The following is an 18,712-nucleotide window of genomic DNA, read 5'->3' on the forward strand; positions in this document are numbered from 1 at the left end:
AGCATTTCAGCATCACATAATGTGGCCTGAAGGCCTTTTGTTTTTTAGAGCATGACTGCTTTGATAGGCCACATCTGCAATTATTCATAGCCAATCTTTAATCTTTCTGTAGGGCAAAGGCACTGATTCTAAACCATAAACACATGATTATGTTACTATGTGCTGGACACTTACCTGTCTTGCTAGAAAAAAATGTCTTCACACATTTTAAAATGACAGCAGCATATTTGAGAGCTATTATTTAATCATCCTTGTAGGTATAATAATGTTTTAAATTTCAGGCACTAGATATCTCTTGCCAAGCTTAGTTGGGTTCTAAAAAGTTGTTAACTTCATTGAGAAGCTAAGGATTTATTTCTTTAAAAAGGCCTTCTGAAATAATCCAATTTATTCTATCTTCAGGAATGCTTAATTTCTTTGTTTCTTGCTTCCTTGTTTGTCAAAGGAGAACCCCATTAGTGGTTCCTATAGATAGACTTCATCTCCATGCTTGAGAAACACGGGTAAATACTGAGGGGTAGCATATTGGTTTCTGTCATTTCCTGCTTTCAGCTACTCCACTGCTTTTCATATCTGTTATAATTCATATAAAATATATTTTGTAATTTGGTAATTTCTAAAATAGTTTAAAAGCCCTTTTAGCAGCACATTAGTACCTTGATGGGAATTATGAGAATATAATATGAATGATTTCCTTTCCATAGATGAAAGTATTATAGACAAAAGGACGAGGAGATATTATGTAAATCAAAAATAGGTTGTTTTGTGGAGAAATATGAGCTCATGGTGATAATTGAAAAAAAATTGCTTTTAAATTGCACATTTTGAGTGGATTGTTATGTTGTCCATTATAGTTTTAAAACGTTTCCTTTTTATGTACAACAGATTTAATTATAATCTTGTTTTGTTCTTTTAAAAATTGTGTAATTTTTATCTCTTTCAAATTGTGAAAATTAGGGCTGGGGTTGTGGCTTGGTAGTAGAGCACTTGCCTAGCATGTGTAAGGCATTGGATTTGATTCTCAGCATCACATATGAATAAATGAATGAAATAAAGGTCCATCAACTCTCTCTTCTCTCTCTCTCTCTCTCTCTCTCTCTCTCTCAATATATATGTGTATATATATATTATGTATATATAAATATATATATTTTCACAATTTTTTATATAAAACATTGTGAAAATTTTTAAAAAATCTTTTAAAAGGGCATTGATATTTAGAAAATATATTTGAAATTATCATGTAAATGATACTTATAAGTTACATTAGGTATATGTTGCAGGAATCTCAGAGCATAGTCTTTCTGATGGAAATTCAAGTTATTATTTTTAAAGGAGTCTATTTATACAGGAACACTATGCATACTGGATGATAAATACTGTTTATTTTTCTAATGGAAAGCTTTACCACTATATTCAGGTTACTTGCCTAAGTTTTAAAAATATTTTTATTTGTTCTTATTAGCTATATATGACAGTAGAATGCATTTTGACACATCATACATCAATGGATATAATTTTACATTCTTCTGGTTGTATATGATGTACAATCACACTAGTTGCATGGTTATATATATATATATATATATATATATATATATATATACACATACATAGGGCAAAATAATATCAAATTCATTCTACTCTCCTTCCTACCCAATGAACTACCCCAATTCTTTTTTTTTTAAATACTACTTTAGAATAGCTTTAGACTCATAGCAAAATTGAGAGTAAGGAACAGAGATATCTCATGCACCCACTGCCTCCACACACACAGCCTCCCCCATTGTCAACATCTCCTGCTAGGGTGGTACATTTGTTACGATTGATCAAGCTACCCTCCCACAGCATGATCACCAAATGTACGGTTTACGGTAGGGCATATCTGTAATCCAGCTATGGGTTTGGATATTATGGTATCAGGCAGAGTAGTTTCATATAGTATCATACAGAGTGGTTTCAATACTTTAAAAATTCTCTTTGCTCTGCCTATTTCTCCCACTTCACCCCCAATTCTAAAAATTATTGATCTTTTTATTGTCTCCCAGCATCATATCCAGTAATTTCTTGGTGTCTTAGTTGGGATTTGGTTCCAGGAACCACACCACTCACAGATACCAAAATCTACATAGCCTATGTACATCCTCCCATATGCTTTAAATCTTCTCTACATTACTGATAATACTTAGCACAATGTGTTATATCAATATTGTTATATGATATTGTTTAAGGAAACAAGAAAAATATCTGTATAAATAAGTTCAGTACAGATGAATTTTTTTACCTAATATTTTTGGATCCGTGATTATAGTTAGAATCAGACAATAATGTAACCTTTTCAAAGTGTCCCTTTCAACTTAGTAATGGATATTATATAGTTTTAAATTTCCTGGCTTGATAGTTCTTTCATGGCTTGATAGCTACTTCTTATCATTGTATAATATTTCATTGCCTGGATATATCTTGGTTATTTGCAAGTTTTGGTAACTATGAATAAAGCTCTATAAAATCCTTGTGCTAGTTTTTGTGAGGATATGAATTTTCAACTCCATTGACTAAATCCCAAGAGAATAATAGTTGAATCATATGGTCAGAGTATGTGTAGTTCTCTAAGAAACCACCAAACTATCTTTTAAAATAGCTCTAACATTTTGCATTCTTTCCAGCAGATTAATTAGAGTTCCAGTTTTTCTTGTTAGTGTTGTCAGGGTTTTAAATTTTGGCCATTTTAATAGATGTGGCCCAAATCTAATTGTTTTAATTTGCATTTTCTTGATGACATGATATATGAAGCATCTTTTCATATTCTTATTTACCATTTGTTTATCTTCTAATCTTCTTTGGTGATATATTTGTTAAGGTTTTTGACATGTTTAAAAAAATTGGCACCAGAAATTCATGTCTTCTTTTTTATTTTTTTTTTAAATTTTTTTAGTTCACCTGGATTATTAATTTTTGTTGACTTTTCTAAGAACCAAATTTCTTGGTTTTATTTATTTCCTGTTCTAAGAACCAAATCTCTTGGTTTTATTTATTTCCTGGTTTTGGTTTTATTTATTCTTCTGCTTATTTTGGATTTTATTTGCTCTTCCTTGCCTATATTCCTAAAGTGGAAGCTTAGATTATTGGTATTGAACATTTATTATCTTATAACACATGATTTAATGCAATAAATTTCCCTCTTACCACTGATTTCAGTCATCCTTCATGTTTTGATTACATGAACAAGTTTTTAAAATTTAGTTCTAAATAGTTTCTTCTTTGACCTGTATTTTAAAAGTGTGCTGTTTAATCTCATGGTATTTTTGGGTTTTTCATATATATATTTTTTTTCTGTTACAGAATTATAATTTAATTCCAATGTGCTAGATTGGCAACACTATATGATTTCTATTCTTTAAATTTAAGGTATGTTCTAGGGCCCAGAAGGAGGTCTGTCTTGGTGAATGTTCTATATGTGTTTTGATAATCCTGCTGTTGTTGGGTGAAGCAGTCCATAGATATGTACTATTCCAGTTGATTGATGGTAGCATTGAGTTTAATTATATCCTTCCTGTTTTTATGCCTGCTGGGTCTGGTCATTTCTGATAGAGGGATGTTGAGGTTTGCAATAATAGTGGAATCATGTATTTCTTCTTGAGGATCTTTCAGTTTTTAACCCTGCATATTTTAAATGCTTTGTTCTTGGGCACATATATAATATGCACTATTTTTCCTTGGGAAATTGACCTTTTCATATTATGTAATTCTCCTCTTTATCCTTGATAAATTTCCTTGTTTTGAAATATGTTCTGAAATTAACATAACTGCTACCACTTTCTTTTCACTGTGTTAGAATGGTATTTCTTTCTCCTGTCCTTTCACTTTTGATCTGTAAGTGTCTATATCTATAGTAGATTTCTATAGAAAACACATAACTGAATCTTGTTTTCTGATCCTTTTGATGATCTATTTTTTAAAATCAGTGCCTTTAGATCATGGACATTCAAAATGGTTACTAATATAGATCTATTAGTACCTATCATATTTGTTTCTGTTTTTTATTTGTTTCCTGTACTTTTTTGTTTCAATTTGTATCTTCTTTTCTTCCCTTCTGTCCTTTTAATTAATCATTTTATCCAATACTAGTTTCTCTCCTTTTTTAAATCAAATCAGTTATACTTGTTTTTATACTTTTGTTAATGGTTGCCCTAGAATTTCTATCTACAACTAAGTCAAGTCTACTTTTAAATTCTCTATATTGTTATGTTGTTCATGCATAGTTTGAGTATCTTATTACAAAATAGTCCTAATTTCTCCCTCCCATCCCTAGTATCATTGCTATCATTCATTTCAATAAAATGTACATTATATATATGTGTGTATATATATGTGTGTGTGTGTGTATATATATGTGTGTATGTATATATACATATATATAAACATAAAATACACTGTTGCTATACTTTTTAAAAATTACTGTCAGAAAAATTAGAAATATTTAAAACAAAAGGTTTATTTCACCTTCACCTGCTCTTTCTTTGGTGTTCTACCACCTTTCTTTTATTAGATCTGAATTTCTGGACTGTTATTATTTTCTTTCAAAAGGGACTTCATTTAATATTTCTTGCATGACAGGTTTAAAGTGACAAATATCCCCAATATCCCCAGTTTTTGTTTGTCTGAGAAAGTTGGGTGTTTTTTTTTTTGTTGTTGTTGTTGTTGTTTTGGGTTTTTTTGGTTTTTGTTTTTGTTTTTAGAGGTAGTTTCTCAAGGTACAGAATTCCAGTTTTTTTTTCTTTTCTTTCTTCTTTTTCTTTTCTTTTTTGGCACTTTAAATATTTTATTGTGTTCACTCTCTTCTTGGTCACATGATTCCTGAGATGTCAGAAGTTAATTCTTATCTTTGATCTTTATTCCTCTATAGGTAAGATCCACCCCACCCCTGCGTAGGTATAGTGTTTTGTTTGCATTTCTGTTGCTTTCTGAGTTTCCTGGTTCTGTGTTTTGATACATGCCATTTGCTTACAAAACAATCCATCATTATTGAATTAATAATGTTCATTTCTCTTTCTGCTATTCTCTTATGTGTATGTTGCTCCTTTGGTAGTTGGACTATAGTTCTTGAATATTACATTTTTGCTTTATTTTTCTACTCTTCTTTTCTCTTTGGTTTTCAGTTTTGGAGATTTCAGTTTATATATAGTCAAACTCAGATTCTTTCCTCAGCTGTGTCTAGTCTAGTAATGAGCCCATTGAGGCAATCTTCATTTTTGTTGCAATGGTTTTTATCTCTAGAATGGGTGTGTGTGTGTGTGTGTGTGTGTGTGTGTGTGTGTGTGTGTGTGGTTATTTTTTCTATTTTTACCTCTTTGCATACCTTGTCCATCTGTCTTCTTTACCAGAACACTTATCATATTAATCATAATTGTTTTAAATTCTCTAATATTTCCAACACCCCTGACATGTTTTATTCTGGTGCTTGTCCTGTGATTTTTGCTTTTAGTTTACTCTGTAATTTTTTTTTCTTGGCAGCCAGACATGATATATTAGAAAAGAGAACTGTGCTACAATTAGGTCATTAGTAAAGGCCTGGTCAGTTATAAGGGCAGGTGAAACATTCTGCAGTTTTTTGGTAAGGTCTCAGTATTTTAATGAGCCCACAACTCTGGTGTGTGAACTTTACAAGGGCTCCCCAACCTCCCCTCCCCACCCCACATCCTGCTTAAATGGGGCCAGATGACTAGATTGGATTGGAGTATTCCCCATCCCTCAAATTAGTTGTGTTCTAATCAAACTCCAGTAGGTTAGGCTTTGGTTAACCAGATCTGTCCTCATGAGAAACTAGTTAAGAATAGAGTGCTCTGGCATGTTTTAAAGATGGTTTCTCTCTCCAAACCCTTCTAAAAGCGTGAAAGTATTGTTATCCCATGTAGCATTCCCCTACTTATCTACATTTTTCACTTTCCACAGTTTTAGTTACCCATGATAAACTAGTCCCAAAATATTAAGTGGAAAATTCCAGAAGTAAGCAATTTATAAATTTTAGTTTGTGCACCATTCTGCATGGCATGATGAAATCTCATGTTGTCCTGCTCTTTCCCACCTGGGTCATCAGTCAGTCATCTCATTGACCAGTACACTCACAGTGTATATGCTACCTATCCATTAGTTACCTATCTATCTAAGCTATCAGATCAACTATCATGGTGTCACAATGCTTGTGTTCACATAATCCTTATATTGCTTAATATTTACAAAGCACAAGAGTATTGATTCTGGGAAATAGGTATACTTATAAAGAAGCTGTAAAGTGCTTTGTTAAGTATCATCTTACATCATCATATTTTGAGAGAGAAGAACCACATTTACATAACTTAAATTGCAATATGTTATTACAATTATTCTATCTTGTTATTGTTAATCACTTACTGTGCCTAATTTATAGATCCAACTTAATAATAGGTAGTGTATATGGGGAAATATATATATATTTAAATATAGGATTCAGTTCCATATGAGGTTTTACTCACCCACCAATGATCTTGGAACACTTCCCCTTATCCTCTATGGATCTAGGTGACTATGGTATTAAGTGGGGGAATCTAGTTGATTTCTTTAAGAAGTCACAAAATCATGGGGACCCTGACTGGTTTCCAGGGAGTTTTTTAAATTTGTGGCTCACCTACAATGAGTCTCCAGCAATTCTCCAACTACAATTCAGGTTTTCTTATTCCAGCACTGATTCCCAAGAGGTTTCTTTCTCCATGTGTTCTGACTCTCTGATTGTGAGAGCAGTGTTTTTTCCTATGATCTCATTTTTCTTAATAATCTAAGAAGCATTGTTGATTTTCATTTTGTTCAGTCTTTTACTTGTTAAGACAAAGTGGCAACTTCAAAGCCCTTTACACATAGCACCAAAAACCAGAATACTACATTAGTTTTTAAACTGAATTAAATAAATATTTGTTTCATTTTTGTTGTTGAGAATGACAATCCTTCCCACTTTAGTTTGCCCTTTTATCATTAAACCAGTTTTTATTCACTGAGCATATAATGGCATAGAATTCTACATTATGAAATAAGTGATTTTTACTCTCAGTGTATTTATACCTTGGTGGAAAAACAGACAAGTAAATAAAACATTTTTAAAAAGTTGGATAAATGTTTTTAGTCCCAAGATATGACATATGATTCTGAAATTGTGAAAGTAATATAATTATAAATGTATGTAAATTATAAATTATAAATGTATATATTATCTTAAATAACTTATAAGCCATTTAATGTAGAAATGAATGCAAGCTTATAAATTAACCAGAAGAAAACTTCAATGATATTTTATACCTAGTGTTATGTGCATTTAGTTGAAAGCTAACAACACCTGACTGTGAAGCCACTGCATGAAGTTCTTCCTGGAGGTGACTATTGAGCTGCTTTTCAAAGGAGTTAGAAGACAACATAGGGAAAAGGGCGATGCAGTGAAAGGAACTAGTGTGTGTGTGTGTGTGTGTGTGTGTGTGTGTGTGTGTGTGTGTGAGATCAGTGGTGTGCATTGTCTGTGGTATTGAGTGAACCATGGGTAGTTCTCTCTGAATGACTGAGAGGGAGATCAGAGGCTGTTGGTGCTGTAGGACATAGAGGAAAACTGAACCTGGTTGTGGAAACTTTGGAGACTCATTGAAAGGTTTCTAAAGAGATCACAGTTGGGTTTTCCAAAGGATACTCTGGCAGTGGGAAGCCCTGCTGAAAGTTATCCCAACCACAAGGCAAGGGAGGTTGTAGCCATCAGAGTGGGAAGGAAGGGGGAGTTCTGAGGTCTGCTTTTAGGCTCCACCCTTTGGTAAGTGGCTGTGTGGTGAGGAGAACGGTCTCTGTCTTGGGAGGCTGGTGAATTCTGGTGCCCTTCACACATCTGCATTGTCAAGAAAAAGCCAGAGAGGGTGCAGTTAGAGAGATAAAAGCAGACTTTATTCAGGATTGTTGCAATAGAGAAAGAGATCTCAGTATAGAACTGGGCTAAATTCCAAATACAGCATGGACAAGAATAAATTTATAGCCAAGCAGCAGGGTTGGGACAAGAGGATGAAAACATATTAAAAGGAAATATCAAAGGTATTCAGACTAAATTAATAAAAGAAAAATTCTAAAATGCTCTAAATTTAATAATAAGGGCTGGAGGATAGAGGGGAAGAGAGATTAGGGAAGTTAATCAATTAGCTGCTTTGGGCAAAAACAACAAAAGATGGTTCCACTTTCCTGAATTCATGTCAAAACCTGGACTCAAAGCCCAGAAAGCTTACCACTAGGCAACACAACCTCCTGTTTATGAATCAACTTTCCGGACTATTAACCCTGGCCAGTCCAGAAGCAGTAGGTCTTTTCCTTATGTACTATTGTCCTGTCTTGAAACATACCCTGCTATGCATTGTTTCACTCCTTGTATCTGTAGCCAGTGTAGGTTCAATGTTAATTTACACTTTCCTTCCCCAAATCTTCATGGTAAAGATGCTCTTGGCTGTTGGGTCCCACAGACACATTTCCAGATGCCCTCTAGCCTTGCCTCTGGTGCTTGCAGAACTTGTCCCAGGACCAGGTTCTTTTCTGTTTAGTTTCTGTCAGGGTTCAGTAAACATGATTTCAGATGATCATTGGTATCAAGAGCTTTGGTTTCAAATGACCTACCAGGATTCCTGCTGAAGATAGGCAAGGGAGATCACACATCACTTGGGGGATGGAGGAGGCGGCTGAAGAACCTGGTTAGATTTCAAGGATGATCAGATGGGGAGGATGGCAGACTCAGACTCAACCAATTAGCAGGTTCTTGGTAAAACTGGGATTCAAACGAAATGGACAGATCTAGAAGGAGGTCCAGGAGTCTGGTGAAGCAAAAACCTTTTTAAGAAAACACAAATTTGACAAGAATGATTAGTATTTTTACATCACTGCTTGTGGATGCAGTTATGTATTTATATACATATATAACAACATTTTGAGCTTGCCACAAGTGTGTGTATTGATAGATATATAGATAGATAGATATTGTATATAATGTATATTAGAAATAAAACTTTTTAAAGGGGGGGATTTTAACATACTGTAAACAGAAGTTCTGATATTTTCTTTCCACATCCCATTGACTGACTTGTAATCTGCAATTTTGAAACCATTATTGTTTTAAAACAATCTGTGGATGAAGTATCCCAAGAATAAGTGAAGAATAATGAGGTAGAGGTGGACACCTGGTAATGCCCATATTTAAGAATATCATAAGAAATGAGCAGGGGTAAAGGAGTCAGATGGAGTAGCCATAGAGGGTAAAAACAATGTCACAGAAGCTGAAGAAGACAATGATTTTTGTGTTTATTGCACCCACCTACACTTAATTGTTGAGGGCATGCTCTGGGAGGTGCATTCAGAAGGGCTGGAGAGTCGTAGAAAATAAGACATTGTCCCTGCCTAAGACAGGCAAAAAGCAAACAGATATTATACGTTGATAAGTGCTTTAATTAAAAAATTCATTTGGTATCCCTAGTTTGGTTAGGATGTAGGATGCTTATGAAAATTTCTCAGAAAAGATAGGGGTTCATCTGAGTACCCCCTCCCTTGGTGAGGCAGAAGTTAGGCAGAGAAAGCCTAAGCCTATAAAGTCTGTAACTTTGATCCTATAGAAAAACAAAACTGAGCAAAACAGTGCAAGGAACCATCTTTGGGCTGTAGGCTATTATCCTGAATAGTGCCAGTACTGGCTCATTTAAATTCCTGGGGGGTGTTACATTCTTGCAAATTGTTACAGATAACAGTACTCACATTTAAATGAGAACTTTTAAATACCTTTCTCTATTTATAGCAGGAAAGGAAAAGAAGTTCCCCCAGTTCTGCTCCCTGGAGGCATTCATTAGGGGAAGTTTAATGAAGCAGGCAAACAGGTGCTTTTTATGTGCCTTTTATAAAGGGCTGCAAGGCTGCTCTTCCCCATCCCTTCAGCTTCCAACTGGGAGCACACGTCATCTGCTGAGCTAATAGCTCACAGCAGGGTCCTTTAGTGTGCTCCACATAAATATTCAGTTTTATCTTCTGCCTGGTGATCCATCATAAGCACAACGTACAGACAAAGAAGAAAAACCTAAATACAGAAATATGTGATTTCCTGGTCATAAGTTTAAAGACGTCTTGGCACAGTAAGATGTAAGAAATAAACACTGACTATAGTTCTGGTGCATGAGTAATAAAATTCTGCTGATTCTTATTAAATAGTTCCCCAAATCCCCAACATATAGGGAAAAATAATTCTAAATAGGAAAAAATAATTCTATCTAGTAGCCCTCTCTTCGTTACTTTTTGATCTCTTCCCCTTGCTAGCAATTCATGTCTGTGGGAACTTAAAACATTTATAACCATTCTTGACAGGTTGATCATAATGTAAACATTGTTTGGAAACTTCTTTACTTTCATTTGTCAGTAATTTAACTTTTTTAATCACTTGTATTCTTGAATACAAGTCAATGTGGTATATTGTTTTCTACTAACATCCAGAGAATCACTTTGTTTCCTAAAAACTCATTTAAATGATCTAAATGAGGGAAATTTAAAAAGATTGTCCAATTTAGATAGAAATGCATGCTACAGGTAAGGTTTCTTGTTTATTTAGAACTGTCTTGGAAAACCTTCCTTAAAACCTTTCTACTAGGACTCAAGAAAGAAGTTTTCTATAACTAAGAATTAAATTTATTCTGGCAGCAACTGAACAAGACTGCAGTACATAGTTACCCTTAAGGGACCAGCAGTTGTTACCTCTTTGCAGAAAAGGGATGGTCTCCTACATTAATGAAATCAATGATAATTGTTTTAAGTTAAAGACAGTAAAATAAAGCCTATGGTACAATGCAATCGTATGTTTTTCAAGTAGTTTAAGGAAAAAATGTGATTAAGGAAGGGGTAGACATGGAAAGAGGTCTTAGGTTTGGAAAAGTTTTCCCTGAACAAGGGTCAGTGGTGAGGGCAGTGGCACAAAAAACAGACTACACTTTGAACACTCTGCTTAGGATTGTGTTTAGCTGTTAGAGAGCCCCAAGGAGGGGTGGGGAGGGGGGTAAGCAAGTTAAGTGTGTGTGTGTGTGTGTGTATCTGTGTGTGTCTCTGTAAGTGTGTGTGTCTGTGTGTGTGAAGTCTGCAGGTGGCAATCCACAGCTGGTGAGGCAGCTTTGTGCTACAACATTCTTAGGAACTCAATTACTTTAAAATTCCTGTTCAGTGATCCCTAAGGTCTATTTGTTCTCCAGCTTCAAGATGACTTCTGGGCCTTCAGAAATCACATGAACATTGTAGACAGTAGGAGAAGAGAACAAGAAGGAAGCGGTGAAGCATGGGCACCATTGCCGCATGTTGGTTGCATTGATGTTTTGTGGCTTAGCCATACTGAACCCTCCGTGGCAAGGCTGACCGCAAAAACGCCTGCTTTATCCCAGGCTTCACTGTTTCCAGCCAAAAGTTGAGGGTTCTCTCACTATTAAAGAAATGGGAGAAAGGGCTGCATTAGTGGAAAGAATGAGTTAGGTAAGCGGGGTGGAGACAGCAAGTCCAGGACACAAGGCCCCATCCTAGGAATGGTTCTAGGCTGCTCACTTCCCTGCCACCTGGCACTCTAGGCCTTCTTTGGCCTTCCCTTCCTCCCTGAGAGTGGGCTTAGGTATGACAAGGATTGAGGTTGTGCCCTAGTAGAAATTGGTGCTGGGGCTGTGTTCCATGGAGTCAAAGAATGATTCCTGTGAACAAGGTAAGCAGCAGGAGACTTTGTTTAAAAGAGTTGGGGGGGGGGCAGAGAAAGATTTTCCAAAGAAAAGGGTTCCCTGGAGTCAGGAGTCCTTGGGAAGGAGTACAATTTACCCCACTTTATGGTTTCTGAAATTTCCTTCTTCTCTGCCTCTTCCTCTGTCCAGGTGCTCTTTACTAATCTCTATTGGTGTCCCTGTGTCCATGAGTCAGTCTTAGTCTTTGTCTTGGATCCCATTTAGGGGTGTGAACAGGGAAGTGTTTGCCTGATCAGGTTCTTTGTCCAAGAGCCACCTGAGAGAGGTGATTGCCTACTTCCCCTACCTCCCTCGTATCTGGGGTTGGAACATGATGGTGGTGTCAACCTGGGTTAGCAGCACTGTGGCAGCCTCTCACCTATCCATCTTCAGCTCCCCTGGTCGAGATTGCAATTCCTGTGTCTGTGGTGGTTTGCAGTGGCAGTCCTTTGAAAGAAGATTCACCTAGCTTAACTTCCCCACCTTGGTCAGGGTAAGGTATATCAGTCTGGTGACTGGCAAGAAGTGAAACCCAGCTGCAGTCACTTCCCTGGCCCAAGTGAGCCCTGGGAGGTGGGTGGGGACCCAGAAGCTGTGCCAGTCTTGCACTTGCCCCACACGTAAACCCAGTTGGCCTGGGAGGATGCTCTTTCCCTCCCAACCAGCCTGAACAGGTCTTATTTTGGTCTCTGCTAGCCCAGCTCCTTACACCCTGGGAATAGATAACAAAATACATAATCTTCAGTAATTCCTGAGAGGATCTAATTAATCACATTTAAAACTGTCATTTCATCATTTAAAGATGCATGGTAAAATTTATGCTAATTTAAAATTTCTAAGTGGTTCATAGAATGAAATTATATAGCAAATATAAAACCACAATGACAAGTTGGAAGAGTGATTGTAAAAGAAAAAAAAACTTTATATTTTAATACCTTTAGTGGCATTTTCACCCTCTCCTCCTTCAACAGCCCCATTTTCACTTTGCCCTGGGCCCTGCAAGTTATGTCGCTGATCTGATAGGTGAGTTTCCCTACTGAAATTTAAGAATATCTTGCTTTTGAAGTACTAGAGGCAAGTTTGCAAAATTTCATGAGATAATTAGAACATCTGCCCTTTGGCTGTCCAAGTATGCCCTTCTTGTCAGGTGTCAAACAAAATTATATTCTCTCCATCATCTCATCAACTACTTAGCCATTCACTACCCATAACCAAATAAGATATGAATGCATATAAGACTTGTGTGCAGATCAAGTTGGATATTAGCAGTAGATGCAAAATAGCCTTGTCAATAAATCAATGTGTATATTGCCTCAATGACCACAAAGTAATTTTCAGCATGTCTAATATAGATTTATATCCTTTTTGTATAATAAAGCAATACCAAAAGTCTTCTATGTTTTCCCAAGTATATTTGAATAATTGTGCCCTTTCCTTGCATTGTCTAATCCTGACAGTTCCTATATATATATAACTGGAAAAGACAATTTCTTGCCTAAAGGATGAGATGATAATAAATGAATTTACTCTCTTGTTTTCCTTTGGCTGTGGCCACCTACTCAGGGTTCTATTTATAAAGCAAGCTTGGCATGTAATTTGGTTGCCTAATGGAATGAAGGTGAATAACAAGTGGTCCCACTGTAAAATGATCATGTGTAAGATGGATGAGGTAGAATGCTTGGTCTCAAGAATTTCCTGCACTGTTAGTCCCTTGGGTAATACATCTTAACTTCTTTCAATGCATAGCCTGCCACCATTATCCTACACATTTTCAATTCTTGCAAAATGCACCGATGTGCCAGGCCTACACGGATATTTCCTCATTGATATTTCTTAATAAAATAACAATTGACAAGATGCATTTTTAGCCACAAATACAGCTCCTTCAAGGCTACACTCTGTCAAAATACTAGGATAAGATGGCATTTGGGGGAGTTTCTGCTGAGGTATAATGATGTATTACTTTTGTTTTTGTTGAAAGTAAATGAGCCAGTTCCAGGAGAAACCAGCCATTAGCATTCACACTAAAGTTAAGTCCAAGGCTGAGAAATTGAAATGGAAATTAGTAAAAATGAAATTTTACTCAGATTTTGACATATGTTAATTTTCCATTCAATAAACTTTATTCAAGAAGCTTATTATGCTATATTCTAGATACTGGAGATAGAGCAGTGATTAAAAAAATTCCCACGATCAACAGAGCTTATGTTCTCATGAATAGGTAGAAACGCATGTAATCTGTTAAGGAAGTTGAGAAATTAAGCAGAGTGGGTGTTTGTGGGTTTTTTTTTTTTTTGTTTTTTTTTTTTTGTGTGTGTGTGTGTGTTATGAATCAGACCCTGGGCCTTGCACATGCTAGGCAAGTGCTCTAATGCTTAGCTGTATCCCCAACCCTAGTCTTTTCTAATTGAAAAATGGGTTAGATTGTGGGAATGCTTTTTACTGGCAAGACAGGCTAGAGATAAGGAACTTGAGCTCTAGAGTTAAATAAACTAAACTTTGGTTTCTATGTCTTACTCTTAAAAGTGCTTATTTTTTGACTTTCAGTAAGTAGCTTGACCTCTTTGAGCCTTGATTTTATTATCTAAAAGTGAAGCAAAAACATTTGATTGCGATAGGATGGAAGGAAAGAATGCTTGGAAAATACTTGGCATAGTGCCTCAAGTGTTGTTAACATTCAATAATTATTTTCTATTTATTATTGGTAACATTATTTGATGACTTGTATTCTTAAAAGAAAGCTATGATTAAAAGGCTGAGCTTAGTGCTTTAAGTTCTACTGGCTTTTGATGAATTAAGTTTGCTATGTGGCATTGCCTTTCAATCTTTATTTTTTTATTTATTTTATTTTTATTTTTATTTTTTTTTATTGGTTGTTCACAACATTACAAAGCTCTTGACATATCATATTTCAAACAATAGAATCAAGTGGGTTATGAACTCCCATTTTTATCCCAAATACATATTGCAGAATCATATTGGTTACACATCCACATTTTTACATAATGCCGTATTAGTGACTGTTGTATTCTGCTACCTTTCCTATCCTCTACTATCCCCCCTCCCCTCCCCTCCCATCTTCTCTCTCTACCCCATCTACTGTAATTCATTTCCCTCCATGTTTGTTATCCCATTCCCCTCATAACCTCTTGTATGTAATTTTGTATAATAATGAGGGTCTCCCTCCATTTCCATGCAATTTCCCTTTTGTTCTCCCTTTCCCTCCCACCTCATGTCTCTGTTTAATGTTAATCTTTTCTTCCTGCTCTTCCTCCCTGCTCTGTTCTTAGTTGCTTTCATTATATCAAAGAAGACATTTGGTATTTGTTTTTTAGGGATTGGCTAGCTTCACTGAGCATAATCTGCTCTAGTGCCATCCATTTCCCTGCAAATTCCGTGATTTTGTCATTTTTTAGTGCTACGTAATACTCCATGGTGTATAGATGCCACATTTTTTTTTTTATCCATTCATCTATTGAAGGGCATCTGGGTTGGTTCCACAGTCTAGCAATTGTGAATTGTGCTGCTATGAACATTGATGTGGCAGTATCCCTGTAGGGTGTTCTTTTAAGGTCTTCAGGAAATAGTCCGAGAAGGGCAATAGCTGGGTCAAATGGTGGTTCCATTCCCAGCTTTCCCAGGAATCTCCATACTGCTTTCCAAATTGGCCGCACCCGTTTGCAGTCCCACCAGCAGTGTACAAGAGTACACTTTTCCCCACATCCTCGCCAGCACTTGTTGTTGTTTGACTTCATCATGGCTGCCAATCTTACTGGGGTGAGGTGGTATCTTAGGGTGGTTTTGATTTGCATTTCCTTGACTGCTAGAGATGGTGAGCATTTTTTTATGTACTTGTTGATTGATTGTATGTCCTCCTCTGTGAAGTGTTTGTTCATGTCCTTGGCCCATTTGTTGATTGGGTTGTTTGTTTTCTTATTGTCTAATTTTTTGAGTTCTTTGTATACTCTGGATATTAGGGCTCTATCTGAAGTGTGAGGAGTAAAAATTTGTTCCCAGGATGTAGGCTCCCTATTTACCTCTCTTATTGTTTCTCTTGCTGAGAAAAAACTTTTCAGTTTAAGAAAGTCCCATTTGTTAATTCTTTTTATTAACTCTTGTGCTATGGGTGTCCTATTAAGGAATTTGGAGCCCAACCCAACAATATGTAGATCGGAGCCAACTTTTTCTTCTATCAGACGGAGAGTCTCTGATTTGATATCTAGCTCCTTGATCCACTTTGAGTTGACTTTTGTGCGTGGCGAGAGGAGGGGATTCAGTTTCATTTTGTTGCATATGGATTTCCAGTTTTCCCAACACCATTTGTTGAAGATGGTATCCTTCCTCCATTGTATGTTTTTAGCTCCTTTATCAAATATAAGATAGTTGTAGCTTTGTGGATTAGTCTCTGTGTCCTCTATTCTGTACCATTGGTCCACCCGCCTGTTTTGGTACCAGTACCATGCTGTTTTTAGTACTATTGCTCTGTAATATAGTTTGAAATCTGGTATCGCTATACCACCTGATTCACACTTCCTGCTTAGAATTGTTTTTGCTATTCTGGGTCTTTTATTTTTTCATATGAATTTCATGGTTGCTTTATCTATTTCTACAAGAAATGCCGTTGGGATTTTGATTGGCATTGCATTAAACCTATAGAGAACTTTTGGTAATATCGCCATTTTGATAATGTTAGTTCTGCCTATCCATGAACAAGATATATTTTTCCATCTTCTAAGATCCTCTTCTATTTCTCTCTTTAGGGTTCTGTAGTTTTCATTGTATAGGTCTTTCACCTCTTTTGTTAGGTTGATTCCCAAGTATTTTATTTTTTTTGAGGATATTGTGAATGGAGTGTTTTTCCTCATGTCCGTTTCAGAAGTTTTGTCGCTGATATACAGAAATGCCTTTGATTTATGTGTGTTGATTTTATATCCTGCCACTTTGCTGAATTCATTTATTAATTCTAGTAGTTTTTTGGTAGACCCTTTTGGGTCTTCTAGGTATAGAATCATGTCATCCGCAGATAGTGATAATTTAAGTTCTTCTTTTCCTATTTTTATGCCTTTAATTTCTTTCATCTGTCTAATTGCTCTGGCCAGTGTTTCGAGAACTATATTGAATAGAAGTGGTGATAGGGGGCATCCCTGTCTTGTTCCAGAATTTAGAGGGAATGCCTTCAATTTTTCTCAATTCAGAATGATGCTAGCCTGAGGCTTAGCATAGATAGCTTTTACAATGTCGAGGTAAGTTCCTGTTATCCCTAGTTTTTCTAATGTTTTGAACATAAAGGGATGCTGTACTTTGTCAAATACTTTTTCTGCATCTATCAAGATGATCATATGGTTCTTATCTTTAAGTCTATTGATGTGGTGAATAACATTTATTGATTTCCATATATTGAACCATCCTTGCATCACAGGGATGAATCCTACTTGATCATGGTGCACAATTTTTTTGATGTGCCTTTGTATCCGATTCACCAGAATTTTATTGAGGATTTTTGCATCTAGGTTCATCAGAGATATTGGTCTGTAGTTTTCTTTATTTGAGGTGTCTTTGTCTGGTTTCAGAATCAGGGTGATGTTGGCCTCATAGAATGAATTTGGCAGAGCTCCCTCTTTTTCTATTTCCTGAAATAACTTGAAAAGTATTGGTATTAATTCTTCTTTAAAGGTTTTGTAAAACTCCGCTGTATACCCATCCGGTCCTGGGCTTTTCTTGGTTGGTAGTCTTTTGATGGCTTCTTCAATTTCATCCATTGATATTGGTCTGTTCAAATTGTGTGTATCCTCCTGACTCAGTCTGGGCAAATCATATGACTTAAGAAATTTATCGATGTCTTCACTATCTTCTATTTTATTGGAATATAGGTTTTCAAAATAATTTCTAATTGTCTTCTGTATTACTGTAGCATCTGTTGTGATAATGCCTTTTTCATCTCCTATGTTAGTAATTTGAGTTCTCTCTCTTCTTCTCTTCGTTAGCATGGCTAAGGGTCTGTCGATCTTGTTTATTTTTTCAAAGAACCAACTTTTTGTTTTGTTAATTTTTTCAATAGTTTCTTTGTTTCAATTTCGTTGATTTCTGCTCTGATTTTAATTAATTCTTGCCTCCTGCTACATTTGCTGTTGTTTTGCTCTTCCTTTTCTAGGGCTTTGAGATGAAGTGTGAGCTCATTTATTTGTTGGTTTTTCCTTTTTTTGAGGAATGACCTCCAGGCGATGAATTTCCCTCTTAAAACTGCTTTCATTGTGTCCCATAGATTCCGATATGTTGTGTCTGTATTTTCATTTATCTCTAAGAATTTTTTGATTTCCTCCTTTATGTCTTCTGTAACCCATTGATCATTCAGTAATGTATTGTTCATTGTCCATGTGATGTAGGATTTTTCCTTCCTTCTTTTATCATTGATTTCCAGTTTAATTCCATTATGATCTGTTAAAATGCATGGTATTATCTCCACCCCTTTATATTTACTGAGGGTTGCCCTATGGCATAATATATGGTCTATTTTTAAGAAGGATCCATGTGCTGCTGAGAAAAAAGTGTATCCACTTGATGATGGTTGATATATTCTCTATATGTCAGTTAAGTCTAGGTTATTGATTGTGATATTGAGGTCAATAGTTTCTTTATTCAACTTTTGTTTGGAGGATCTGTCCAATGGTGAGAGAGGTGTGTTGAAGTCACTCATGATTATTGTGTTGTGGTATTTGATTCTTGAACTTGAGGAGAGTTTGTTTTATGAACGTCACAGCACCACTATTTGGTGCATAAATATTGATAATTGTTATGTCTTGTTGGTGAATGGTTCCTTTTAACAGTAGATAATGTCCTTCCTTATCCCTTTTGATTAACTTATTCTTGAAGTCGATTTTATTCGATATGAGAATGGCCACCCCTGCTTGCTTACGAGGACCGTGTGCGTGGTATATTTTTTCCCA

This window comes from Spermophilus citellus, assembly GCF_964194105.1.
Source record: "Spermophilus citellus genome assembly, chromosome: 11".
Lineage (NCBI taxonomy): Eukaryota > Metazoa > Chordata > Mammalia > Rodentia > Sciuridae > Spermophilus > Spermophilus citellus.